At 37.5% G+C, this 14780-nt stretch overlaps 1 protein-coding gene across 3 annotated transcripts in view; it reads left to right on the top strand.

Moving 5' to 3' along the window:
• Positions 1-5266: 5266 nt before the first annotated feature.
• The window catches only part of LOC106055528 (small cardioactive peptides-like), a 41746-nt gene continuing 32232 nt past the window's right edge, over positions 5267-14780 (top strand). The window contains exon 1 of one of the 3 annotated variants that reach the window (XM_056007762.1): positions 5267-5434. The gene's annotated coding sequence lies outside the window, so the exon portion shown is untranslated. The remainder of the gene's footprint in view (positions 5435-14780) is intronic. The other 2 variants (XM_056007763.1, XM_056007764.1) reach the window with 2 other exon arrangements.

The raw sequence follows: 14780 nt of genomic DNA, 5'->3' as shown, positions 1-14780 counted from the left end.
AAAGAACGACAATCCCCAAATTCCAAGATCATAGCTAAGGAAGATTTTGATTTTAAAACCCCTTCCAAAATTAACGATAAAACCACCTCTTCAATATAAGACTATCCATACATCAGTCATGAGCGTAGCAAAGAGGGGTTTTGTGTTTGAAACCATCGCCAGCGGGTTTAGAGCTAAAAAAACACCTTTTCAATATAAAAGAGCAAATTACACACTAAAAATTATATGAGCATAGCCAAAGGGTTTTTGGGTTTAAACCCCGCTTCAGTTGGATTTGAAACTAAAAAAGAAATATAAAAAAAGCATAAAGCACACTCAAAAGTCTATGATCGTAGCCATAGGGGGTTTTGAGTTTAAACCCCCCTTCAGAGGGGTTTGAACTAAAAAAAAACACTCTTCAATATAAAAAAAAAACTAATTGCACGCTCAAAATTCTATGAGCGTAGCCAAACAAAGGGTAGGGGGTTGAGTTTAAATCTACTCCTCCAGAGACTTTCTTTTAAAGTTTAAAACCCATCCTGGTGATTTTGAGTTTGAATATCCAATACAGAGAGTTTTGATGCTGAAAACCTTTATCTTCAATTTTATTCTAAAGCAAACGACAGTATCAAATTATATGACCCTAGCTAAATGGAGTTTTGAATTAAAATAACAAAACAACTCCACAATTTTTAGTTTAAAACCCATCAACAAATGATTTTGACGATAAAAACTTCCATTTTCGATAAAAAATCTACAGCAAACTACAGTCACTTAATTTCAAGAGCGTAGCCCAGAGAGGTTACAAATTTCTACCAGACTAAATGTGGCTCAACAATAATGGCTAAGACGGACTTTAGGAGTCAATCAAGGAAATCCTATGCCGAACTGGGAGTCGACCCCTTAGTAAGGTTGTAACAGAGCGTCGCATGAGGTTTGCAGGACATGTTCTTCGACAAAATGAATTACGCATAATATGAGTTGCGATGACATGGAGGCCATTACGCGGAAAGCGCAAACAGGAACATCCTAGTACAACTTGGCGCCACACTTTCATGGAGGTCCTCAGAGCAGGTGGGAAGAAGCTTCAGACATTGCCAGTGACAGATTTTTGTGGAAACAGCTTGCGCCCAATGCGCTGAACGACGCTGGAGGATCTTAAGTCAGTAAGAATAGTACATAAAATAAAATAAAACTTTTTAATAGCAGTATAATGCACTGTAGATACCTAAGAATATGCATTTTGTTGGCATTTAATTCCGGAAATAGTGCTTGGCGGCGGGGCTCCGCCCCGTACTGGGGGAGCTCACTGCTGGCAATAGCGGGGAGTCTACAATTTTCCCACTAACTCAAGGAAGTACCCTATTGTAGGGTACAATAAACGTCTACCGAAAGAATGAAGGGTCAGAATGTAATAATGATTAATTATGTACACACACGCGCGCACGCAAATACGTGCACGCACACACGCATACACACGTAAACACCTATATATATATTGCGGGGAGGGGAAAGAAAAATTCCCCACCAAATCCCCACTCCCAAAAAAAATCCTGGCTACGCCCATGCTATATCTAAATCTAAGTCTATATCTAGATCTAAGTCTAGATTTAAGTATATATGTAGATCTAAGTCTAAATCTAAGTCTAGATCTAGATCTAAGTCTAGATCTCTAAGTCTAGATCTAAGTCTATATCTAGATCTAAGTCTATATCTAGATCTAAGTCTAGATCTAAGTCTAGATCTAAGCCTAGCTCTAGATCTGAAATAGACATTGAATCATGATATAGAATCTACTAGTCTATACTAGACTAGAACTTGTATGACTTTTAATCTTAAAAAATTACTAGACCTAGGCCAATGTAGGCCTTATGTTACCGGGAAATGGTGTAGGCCTTCTTTGCTGTCGTATCAGATTCATTTCATTTCTACTGTTTAAATAATAAATAAATTTGCTTCCTTACTCTGTCAGTAGATAAATTTTTGCCTTAATAATTAAAATTGTGTTTAAATTAATTATACATTTATAATATATATATATATATATATATATATATATATATATATATATATATATATATTGTAATAACTTAAGTGAGGCAACTCAACGAGGACATAGACGTTTATTTACAAAGAGACATGACAAACACAAAGGGCATCTACCTTGAGTACAGCATCTCCATATTGGCTCTCTACTTGGGCGGAAATCGTTAGTCTCTTCATGTCAATATCCTGTTCTAGTTTGGTTACTAGAAGTGCGCATCTCTGCACTAGCCTGGATGGTGGTGCGCATGGCAAAGTCATAACAATATATATATATATATGGGCTCTATTTAGTCTTATTTACACTTACAAGCTTATAAATAATGGGGATATGTCAAATGTGCGCGCTATAAATGTAGTTCTTTTTTTTTAACTAATAATTAAAACGAAGTTCATATCAAAATTCTTTTTTTTTTTAACATTAGTTAATAAATGAAAAATATATTTTATAATGAACCATTTAAACTTTTACCATTGTCACCTAAGATGCAATTTTTTTTTACCAACGCGCGAATCTATGAATGAAGCTTGAGTTATTAATGAAGAAGTCTATGACCTTTTTAAAAAACTTACCTCCCCTGAAATTTTTCATTGAAACGTGGTGTATTTTTTAAAAAAAATTCTGCTTGCATATATAATTTTAAAAATTAGATAGACTTCTAGTTCACTTTCGGAAAAGAAAAAAGTAGAAGTTGCATTAGAACTTTGAATGATCTAAAATATCATGTTGTCCAATTTTTCTCATCTAGTTTCTGAGATCTAATCGGGACGCTAAATGAATATACGGAGATGCTGTAGGCCTACACCATTGCCTAGCACCAAAAGGCCTACTATTCCCTAGTGCTATTAGAGCATGGAATGGGTTGCCTGAGCTAGCCAGGAAAACCAGTGACTTGGTAGAATTTAAGTCATTGGTTAATATGCATGACTAAATGCATGACGCGTAGGACGTAATCATCTTCTTTTTTGAAGTAACGTCTGTATTATATAAGATAAGATAAGATTAACATTGGCCTAGGTATAATAATTTTAAGATTTAATGTGTAAAGTCATACGAATTTTAGTGTAGATCTAGATTCTATATCAAGATCTAGATCTTCAAGACTTAGATCTAGTTCTAAATTAGATCTAGATTCATAGGTCTAGATCTAGCTAGATCGAGGTCTAGTTTGTATGACAAATGGCAATGGAGATATAAATTTGTGTATGCGAGGGGGAAGTCTTGTCCAAGTCTGTCAAGTCGTTTCTAGCTAGCTCACGACCTAAAGTAGGTCAAGAATATTTTTTTTTCGTGTTGCCAATTTATTTAATTTTGTTAGAAGAATAAATCTTTTTTTAGTTTCTCTTTCTTACATGTAACATGCTATTAATTTTGAATGTATGGATAAGGTTAATAATTATTTTAAAAATATAAGTGTACGCACTTGGAACCGGAAGTCCCGTGTTCGAATCCTGGTGAAGACTCTAGGTGGACCACTTCGGGGGCCGATTTTGAGTATGTGTTTTCACACAAACTGTCTTTGTAACCTTGTTTCGTTTAGCTATTCTTCCAGACCTTAGCTTCAATGTTTTTACTGTCGATAGATTTGTATCACCGTCTCTGACCTCACAGTAGCCTACATCCACACATTGGAGTTGGGGGATGACCAGGTTTTCTTGGGCCCAATGCCTGTTGTCCAAAAGGGATGACCTTCGGTATACGTTCGTTTCCTGTATTTCTGTGACATTGTCTAGAAATCATCAAATTAAATTTTATATTGAAACTAGCAGTACACGCCGGCTAAGCCTGTTGATTTGTTCCCATGCTTTCTATTGATAATTACGGCCGACTCATGCCTTTTTTTTTTTTTTGAATCGTAATAAACGATTAAACCAACATACTTTTTTAGCCTGTGAATAAGTGTATATGTAGCAATAAAATTTTACGGCCCGCTCTCTATTTCCTTTTCTGTCTGTCTGTCTCTCTCTCTCTCTCTTTTCGCTCTCTGGAACACCCATTTAATTTCTTTTAACCTGCACATCGTAAATTCTCCTACATAGACTTTTGACTTGATTTGGAAACACCTGCTCAGTTACAGGCCCCAGACACATACACGCACTCATATGACTTTTCTTCGGCATCTCAATTCAATCTATATTATATTTTGACCATGACCTCCTACTCCCGCCCCCCTCTTTTTGGTTAGTTTAATTTTTTATTATTTTTTTTTTGCAACCTTTAACCTTAATGCAAGCAACGTACAGTATCAGACTCCCCACCATCTTGTTCATTATTACTTTTCACTAACTAATACTAGCCTGCAGGGACCCGTTCATTGAGCCATTTGTCGTTACTTTCTGTCTTAAAAAAAAAGGAAGAAGTAAAGAAAAGAAAGATTACATTCTTGTGTGGTGCCCTGGTCCAACGTCCGACTATCTTTACTAATTGAAGCCTATTACAAAAAAAAAATCTTGAATTAAGTTGAATGCAAATGTTACTTTCAATATTAATACTATAAAATATATACACAATTTAAAGACCAGACTCTTAATCTTTTGAATGCGTATTTTTGAAAGCATGAGGCCAACTATCCAGAGTATAACAGTCTAGTTGAACCACGCACGACTGTCTAGTGGCGACTGGACAAAGCTAGCCGGGGCAAGCAGGGATTGTTAGAAGCATCCATTAATGGAATCACATTGGCCAAATGGAAGAGTCATGGACCGTGGCTCAGAAATCAGCTCTGCTCTACGTCACAACGCCGCTTTTCATTGGTCGCACGGCGCACGCCTCGTCTCCATGGAGATGCTTAGACGCCGAGCTGTTACCACCAGGGGATAAATATTTCAAAGAATATTGCTTGGGGTGGGGGTGGAGGGAAGTGAGTACGGGGGACCTAGAGAGATGTTACAAAAAAAAGGGGGGGGGTGGAGGAAAGAGAGGGGGGATGAAAGAGAATTAACTTTGGTTGTGTATGACACACACTTATTTCTTAAAACCACTAGAGACCAATGGGAAAAAAATAACTACTAGGGTAGGGAAATGAGGGGTGGGGGGAAAAATTCGGTTTGGGGAGGGGGGGGGAGACTTCACAAGAAACAAGGAACAATAGTTTGTTGTGTTTTTTTTTTCCGACCAAAGAGGTTTAATGTGGTGAGTGTAGGAGGGAGGGGCAAGGAAGGGGCAAATGGGCTGGGAGCCACCACACCATCACGTGATTAAGGGGGTGTGGCGAAGTGAGGGCTATTTTGGCCGAACCGAGAGCTTTCCGTGGGAGGCCGAGTTAGTATATGAGGTCCAGGTCTTCAGTAGCATCCCCCAAGAGTTGCAGTGTACCTAGAGCATCAACAGCAGAGGTGTGACAGAGAACAGAACTCAACTAGGATAGACAACAGGGCAACAGTTTGAACTACACCAACAGGCAACTTTAAGGTAAAACAAAACATTTCTATTCTATTCAAAAGTAAAAGCGTAAATATTGTTTTTTATATAAAAGTGCAATATCAAATGTTTGATGTGTTGTTGTTATGTAGTGCTGTGCATTGGTGGGACGTCTCCATTCATTCTATTTTAAAACACAAAAACATTTTTAAAAATTAGAAAAAAAAAAAACAAAACATTTCTTACTTTTTATTTGGATACATCCCTAGTGTTTTACTGTACACAAATACACACACGTAGACGAAAGCTTTAAACACACATACACATAAACCTTTGTCAAAGAAATAGTCAAAGTTTTAGTTTGCACGTTTTTTTTTTGGTTGAATATTTTTCTTTATAACTTTATTTGTTATAACTTTCTGAATTTGAATTATTTTTAAAATAAATGTTTGTTAGCGAATCAGAAATTAATTTTGCTAAACAAACAAGCGCAGAAGTAAACATTGCGATGTTCTGTTAGATGAAGTATTAATGTAGAGAGGGTAGCCATCTTGTTTCTCGCTGACATCATTGTTAGTTTTGTCTAAGCCAGTGTTTCCCAAACTGTGCTCAGCAGAACCCTAGTGTTCCACATAGTCTGACTAAGTGTTCCTCATAGTCTGAATAGGTGTGTCCACGAACTAGTAGGTCACCACGTGAATAAATCTCTCTAAAAAATAAGCAAAGTGTTCCGCTAAATACTCGGAATGTACGAAGTGTTCCGCTAAATACTCGGAATGTACGAAGTGTTCCGCTAAATAGTCGGAATGTGCGAAGTGTTCCGCTAAGGAAGAAGTTTGGGAACCACTGGTCTAATCCTTGCTCGTCTGTTAATGTAGTTAATAAAACAAAACTAGAGACAGTCTACCATCGAGTAGTAGTCCGAGCATTTACAAAGTAACTAGTCTCTGACTGGAGGATCCCTATCACGTGGTCTCTTGGGCTATGTTTATTTGATTGGATGTCCACGTGACACTGTGATTGTTTTAATTGAGAGTTGATCTCGGGGAATGATTCGAGTGAATGGTGTCAATGAACAATAAGTTATCCTTGTTGATGTTTGGTTTATACGTGTCAGTAGAGCTGCAGACATTCTTTCAACAAAGTATTGGGGAAAGAAATACATTAGTTCATTGGAGAAAGAAAGGCATTAATTCATTGGGTAAACATGTACATTAGTTCGTTGGGGTAAACAAATACTTTAGTTCATTGGGGTAAACAAACACATTAGTTCATAGGGAAAAATATTTGACTAGAACTCAAGTAATAGTAACACTAATTTCAGGATATTGTCTTAATTCAAGACCCAATCCCATGAAGATGTCAACAAAATGACTGGGTCTTCAAAACCGCGTCAGATGAAATCACGTACAATTTAGCAGACGACAATCAAAGCCAAGCGTTAGTTGTAATATCTATGCAAGAAAAAGGAATACATAAAAAAATGAGGGCAGACAAATAAATGGAAATATTTCTAAAGGAAATTGTTTCTTTCATTGGAATACTGCTCCAGGGTTGTCTTTTATTTTTTTTGGTTCGCCCTGTCTGATTGCCGTGTCGATGCTGATAGCACAGAATTGAAAGTGACTCCCCGTAGATCCGCCCCAGAAATAGAAGATGACGCTCGCTCCATAAGCCGGGAGGTGGTCGAGAGGTGGTCGAAGGCGGCAGTGCAGTGTTTGCAATGATGTTTTCATCTAATTATATATGGATCGCTGTTGGTTTTAATAGAATCTTTGAATGGAGGGCTGGGAAATGATTGGAACGTGGGTGGCCTCGATACCAGCATATCGTTTGCTCATTGTACGAGTTATGGAACTTGAAGATTTCCCCGGGATAAAAATGCACGAAAGCATGTGTTTCTAAATATAGCTCGGACATTAAAACCTTAGAATCGCAGGAAAATGATTATCTATTGGGTCGGGCCTAAAGTAGTATAGATATGAATTAGATCTAAAGAAACATAGACATACATGTAAATGAAAAAGAAAATACTAAACATGTGTACAAACTCGAATGTATTGAAATTGATGGTCTTCTTACTACCCCAAAAAATATAAATTATACAATTTTTTAGTGTATTTGTTCATCTTTTATGAAATTTGAAGTGATTAAATTTGTTTAGTATTATGATTTTTCAATATTTATGGAAAAATGTTTAATTAAAAGGTTTAATCTTTCTGTATATCGATTTTAAACGAATTAATTATTCAAGAAAATTAGTTTTTATTAATTTTAAACTGAGCACGGAAAAAAGAATATTTTCTTGAATAATTAATTTTATTTAATATACTTTTGTAGCCCATTCATTTTCCTTTAAAATAAGATTAAATATGTTAGATTATTTAATCAAATAAAAAAGGTATGTTAGTTTTATAACTCTACTCCATTTTTTCGATCAAAATAATTCGCACTGAAAGAGGATAAATGTTTATTTCAAAGCTTCTATCAACTCACTCTGTCTGTTTGGTAAAATGTGTGTACACTTTATTTCTTGCATACCCATTCTCGGATCAAGTTGAAACGTCCACCAATTATTCATTGACATAGACAAGACACGAATCAATAAAAAAGAAACCAATTAGACAATGACTTACTAGTAATTCATTATTTTACTTAATAGCAACAAAGGACATTAATATTTCAGTATTTACATATATGGCTAAAATTGTTGGGTTTAGTCCCCTTAAATAATTGTTAACGCTATTTCTCCGTTACGCATATCAAGTTGATACTTTTAACAATTATTTATTGTACCTAAAAAAACATAAGTCAATAAACAAAAAAACTATTAGTCAATTAAATATTTGTAATTAATTATCTTGTTTGATATCGAATAAGGGAAATAACTTGTACATTATTGGTAGATATAGGAAGGAGCTCTTCCACTTTAAATTTGTTTTTTTTTAAGGATTTTTTTAAAAAGTGGATTTTTTTTTATTTATTTGTTTCGTAAACAATGTAGCTCAAGGGGCAGATAATTTGTTAAACAACGGATATAAGGTATATTTAAACAGCATTGCTTTTCGTTTTTGATCCTATCACTAGAGACTTATTAACGAAGTATTTGTTACCAGTTTACCTTTGGTTTAAGAAAAAAATCACAGGGAATGTTTATGTATGGTAATTTGAAAAACAGAAATGAAAACTGAAAACTATAACCACCATGGGCGTAGCCAGGATTTTTTTTCGAGGGGGGGGGTTTGGGGGGGGGGAATTATTTCTCCCTCCCCCACCCCCACCCCCCCGCGAAATTTTTTTTTATATGTATTTATGTGTGTGTTTGTGTACATAATCTTTATTGCATTCTGACCCTTCATTCTTTCGGAAGACGTTTATTGTGCCCTAGAATAGGTTCTCCCATGAGTTAGTGGAACAATTGTAGATTCCCCGCCAATACTAGCAAGGGGGTCTGGGGGGGCGCAAGGAGCTCCCCCAGTGCGGGGCGAAGCCCCGCCGACAAGCACTATTTCTGATATTGAAAGCCAACAAAATGCATATTCTTAGGTATATACAGTGCATTTTCCTGCTATTAAAAAGTTTTATTTCAAAAACCTAATGTGCTTTTCTTACTGACTTAGACCCTTCCGCGCCGTTTGGCGCATTTGCCGTCAAGCTGTTTCCATAAAATTGTAGATTCCCTGCCATTACTAGCAATGGGGTCTGGGGAGCGCTAGCGCGGGGCGAAGCCCCGCCGCCAAGAACTATTTCTGGTATTGAAAGCCAACAAAATGCATATTCTGAGGTATCTACAGTGTATTTTCATGCTATTAAAAAGTTTTATTTCAAAAACCTAATGTGCTATTCTTACTGACTAAGACCCTACCTCGCCGTTCGGAGCATTTGACATCAAGCTGTTTCCATAAAAATCTGTCACTGGTAATATCTGAAGCCTCTTCCCACCTGCCACATGAGGGCCTCAATGAATGAGTGGCGTCAAGTTGTACTAGGATATCATTGCAACTCTTCTTATGCGTAATTCATTTTGTCGGAGAACATGTCCCGCAAACCTCATGCGTCGCTCTGTCACAATCTTACTAAAGGGTCGACTCCCAGTTCGGCATAGGATTTCCTTGATTTAAACCCGATCTCTATAACTGACTCCTAAAATCTGTCTTAACCATCTTTGTTGAGCCACATTTAGTGTTTTTCAATTTCGGCAGATGACTATTCACTGCAGTTTATTAAGGGAGCCCTGCCACTGGTAAAAATATGTAACCACTCTTGAATACGCTCTTGAAATTAAGTGACTGTAGTTTGCTTTAGATTTTATATCGAAACGAAAAGTTTTATCGTCAAAATCATCTGTTGGGGGTTTTCCACCTCAAAATGCTCTGTAGGGGGATCTTAACCTCAAAACCATCTGGAGGGGTTTTAAACTTTAAACAAACGCCATCTGTAGAAGAGGGGTTTAAACTCAAAACTCCCGATTGGATTGGCTACGCTCAAATAATTTTAGTGTGTAGTTTGCTTTTTTTTTTATATTGAAGAGGTATTTTTAGCATAAAACCCCTCTTAATGGGGGTTTAAACTCAAAACCCCTTTTGGCAACGCTCATAGCATTTTGAGTGCGTAATTTGCTTTTTTTCTTACACTGAAGATGTATTTTTTAGCCTCAAACCCCCTGGCTGGGGTTTAAACTCAAAACCCCTTTGGCTGCGTTCATAGATTTTAGTGTGAGTAATTTGCTTTTATTTATATTGAAGAGGTACTTTTTAGCTTCAAACTCCACTGGAGGGGAGTTTAAACTCAAAACCCCTTTGACTACACTCAAAACATTTTGAGTGTATAATTTGCTTTGTTTTTATTATTAAAGAGGTATTTTTTACCTTCAAACCCCGCTGAAGTGGAGTTTAAACTAAAAACTAAGTCAAAACCCATTTAGCTACGCTCATAACATTTTGAGTGCGTAATTAACTTTTTTTTTATATTGAAGAGGGGGTTTATCGTAAATTTTGGAGGGGGTTTTAAAATCAAAATCTGCCTTAACTGTGCTCTTGGAATTAGGGGATTTTTGTTTGCATTTTTGTTTTGTTTTGTTTTATAGAAGAGGGGGGGGGGTTAACTGCAAAAAACCCAAGTAGGGGGGTTAAAACTCAAAACCCCTAGTAGGGGGTTTTAAACTCAATATCCCTGGTAGGGGTTTTTAAACTCGAACCCCCCTGGTAGAGAGTTTTAAACTCAAAACCCCCTGGTAAGGGGTTTTAAACTCAAAACCCCATTGGTTGTGCTGGGGCAATTGATGGTTTAGTATTAAAATATCACCTAAAATAAACAAAATCAAAGCAAAAAATCATTCACTAAATTCATTTCGGGGGGGGGGGGTTGAACCCCAACCCCCCCCCCCCCTGGCTACGCCCATGATAAACACACACCTATCTTACTTCATACAAAATATACATTTACAATGACTGCCTACAATGTCCCTACTGAACATGTCCGCATTGCAGGATTTTGTTTTTGCATGTAGAGATAACAATGGACAAATAGCAAAACAGAAACGATAAAAACAGACAGAAAACACAAAAATAGGAGCTGTGAAAACGAATGAAGCAAACCAATCCAGCCACACACCCTGTCTCACATACACAACTGTATACATATATTTCCTAAACATCTTCTAACATTAAGAGAATGAGATACTTAAAATAAACTTCAACCAGAGATTTTTATCGCATTACATTTGTTAAGTCGTGTTTAAATATTGAATGATCCATAGACCGGTCCAAGGAGGAAGGGGGGGGGGGTAAAGGTTGATTGTTTGGCTGGTGACATTGTCAATGAAACGATTGAACAATGGAATACGTCAAGATCTGTGAGGTCACAAAGCGATGACGCAATAATTGACGTTTTTCGTTAAATGATCATTAAAGTTCATAATTAATCTGAACATTATTTAGTCTTACAGACTCTATCAAATCAATAAAGAGTCAACACAGTACGTGAACAAAATGTCCAATCACTTATTAGACTTATGTATGCAAGAGTCCAATCCAAACTTTTGGGAACGACCATTTTAAATTTCTTTGTGTGTGTGTGTGTGTGTGTGAAAAAAAACTTTGCGCCCATCTCACCCCCGCCCTCACTTTACTAAAACCTTTTTTTTTAATCCCGAGGAAATACCCCAATATCTTAATCAGAATTCATATCTGCCGGTAGGAGGTCAACCAATTGACCATCCAGTCTATAGTCTATATCCATTCAAATAAAGATATTCTCATCAATCAATGTTGACATTGCAATAGAGAATAGTTCCTATTATTTTCATAGCAGAAAAAGAAGCAATCTTATGTCTCTATGTGAGTTTGCCTTTGATTAGATCTAATGTCACAATGTCCGATGTATGAGGAAGAAACTTGTTGAGATCAAATAAATAACAGAATCCCTCTGCACGGATTAAAATACTTTTAATCATCAAGTACATTTCATGGAAAGATCGACACACACTATATATATATAAAATACTATACATATTATAATACTAATTCAATAATAAAGTCACAAAAATAAACTTGACATAAAGCTTGACACTTATTGACCAATCAGACTGATCTATAAACCCTGTAAAAAACTTGTCTCTAAATATAAGAATTTGTCGAAGCGGAAAAAATATAACAACTTTTCATTTTTTTATCTCCCTTTCGGTCTCCGCTCTTCTGTTTAGATGGTTGAAAGCAAAGTGTGAATCAACTTCCTGTTTATTCTACTCTGTGGTAGCCTTGACAATTATATTTGTTTAGGATTTCCCAGGAAATATTCGCAAATATAGTCAATGTCTCAATATCGCTTCCAAGAGTTCAATCTAGATCGAAATCTTACAACAAAATGATTTGAGTGTGCTCTCACATTCTTGGTGACGTGGCTGTAATCAAACATTGCACAGATCAAGGGATACAACAACATAAGTCATTTTTAACAGTCTAAATTAAGATCTAGAAATCTAGATCTAGTAGGTTTTCTTTTTTAAATAAGCTATATCTGGGGGGAGAAAAGATGTGTACATTAATCGTGTTCTTGTGTGGTATGCGCTCTGGACTATCATCTTGATGAACCCGGGTTCGAACTCTGCTTGTCGTTATCCCCCCCCCCCCCCCCCCCCGCCGTCGTTTATGAAGTTTGGCCTACAATGTAAAAATCTTCATTTCTGAATGAGCATCAGGAAAATGTCACACAAAACAACCAGTGTGGAATACAACCAGTGTGGAATACAACCACTGTGGAATACAACCACTGTGGAATACAACCAGTGTGGAATACAACCAGTGTGGAATACAACCACTGTGGAATACAACCACTGTGGAATACAACCAGTGTGCAATACAACCAGTGTGGAATACAACCAGTGTGGAATACAACCAGTGTGGAATACAACCAGTGTGGAATACAACCAGTGTGGAATACAACCACTGTGGAATACAACCACTGTGGAATACAACCACTGTGGAATACAACCAGTGTAGAATACAACCAGTGTGGAATACAACCACTGTGGAATACAACCACTGTGGAATACAACCAGTGTGCAATACAACCAGTGTGCAATACAACCAGTGTAGAATACAACCAGTGTGGAATACAACCAGTGTGGAATACAACCAGTGTGGAATACAACCAGTGTGGAATACAACCAGTGTGGAATACAACCAGTGTGGAATACAACCAGTGTGGAATACAACCAGTGTACAATACAACCAGTGTGGAATACAACCAGTGTGGAATACAACCAGTGTACAATACAACCAGTGTGGAATACAACCAGTGTGGAATACAACCAGTGTGGAATACAACCAGTGTGGAATACAACCAGTGTGGAATACAACCAGTGTGGAATACAACCAGTGTGGAATACAACCAGTGTGGAATACAACCAGTGTGGAATACAACCAGTGTACAATACAACCAGTGTGGAATACAACCAGTGTGGAATACAACCAGTGTGGAATACAACCAGTGTGGAATACAACCAGTGTGGAATACAACCAGTGTACAATACAACCAGTGTGGAATACAACCAGTGTGGAATACAACCAGTGTACAATACAACCAGTGTGGAATACAACCAGTGTGGAATACAACCAGTGTGGAATACAACCAGTGTGGAATACAACCAGTGTGGAATACAACCAGTGTGGAATACAACCAGTGTGGAATACAACCAGTGTGGAATACAACCAGTGTGGAATACAACCAGTGTGGAATACAACCAGTGTGGAATACAACCAGTGTGGAATACAACCAGTGTACAATACAACCAGTGTGGAATACAACCAGTGTGGAATACAACCAGTGTACAATACAACCAGTGTGGAATACAACCAGTGTGGAATACAACCAGTGTGGAATACAACCAGTGTGGAATACAACCAGTGTGGAATACAACCAGTGTGGAATACAACCAGTGTGGAATACAACCAGTGTACAATACAACCAGTGTGGAATACAACCAGTGTGGAATACAACCAGTGTGGAATACAACCAGTGTGGAATACAACCAGTGTGGAATACAACCAGTGTGGAATACAACCAGTGTGGAATACAACCAGTGTGGAATACAACCAGTGTGGAATACAACCAGTGTGGAATACAACCAGTGTGGAATACAACCAGTGTGGAATACAACCAGTGTGGAATACAACCAGTGTGGAATACAACCAGTGTGGAATACAACCAGTGTGGAATACAACCAGTGTGGAATACAACCAGTGTGGAATACAACCAGTGTGGAATACAACCAGTGTGGAATACAACCAGTGTGGAATACAACCAGTGTGGAATACAACCAGTGTGGAATACAACCAGTGTGGAATACAACCAGTGTGGAATACAACCAGTGTGGAATACAACCAGTGTGGAATACAACCAGTGTGGAATACAACCAGTGTGGAATACAACCAGTGTGGAATACAACCAGTGTGGAATACAACCAGTGTGGAATACAACCAGTGTGGAATACAACCAGTGTGGAATACAACCAGTGTGGAATACAACCAGTGTGGAATACAACCAGTGTGGAATACAACCAGTGTGGAATACAACCAGTGTGGAATACAACCAGTGTGGAATACAACCAGTGTGGAATACAACCAGTGTGGAATACAACCAGTGTGGAATACAACCAGTGTGGAATACAACCAGTGTGGAATACAACCAGTGTGGAATACAACCAGTGTGGAATACAACCAGTGTGGAATACAACCAGTGTGGAATACAACCAGTGTGGAATACAACCAGTGTGGAATACAACCAGTGTGCAATACAACCAGTGTGGAATACAACCAGTGTGGAATACAACCAGTGTGGAATACAACCAGTGTGGAATACAACCAGTGTGGAATACAACCAGTGTGGAATACAACCA

This window comes from Biomphalaria glabrata, chromosome 13, assembly GCF_947242115.1.
Source record: "Biomphalaria glabrata chromosome 13, xgBioGlab47.1, whole genome shotgun sequence".
In the NCBI taxonomy this organism is placed as follows: Eukaryota; Metazoa; Mollusca; class Gastropoda; family Planorbidae; genus Biomphalaria; species Biomphalaria glabrata.
This window is presented reverse-complemented; position numbering and strand designations above follow the sequence as displayed.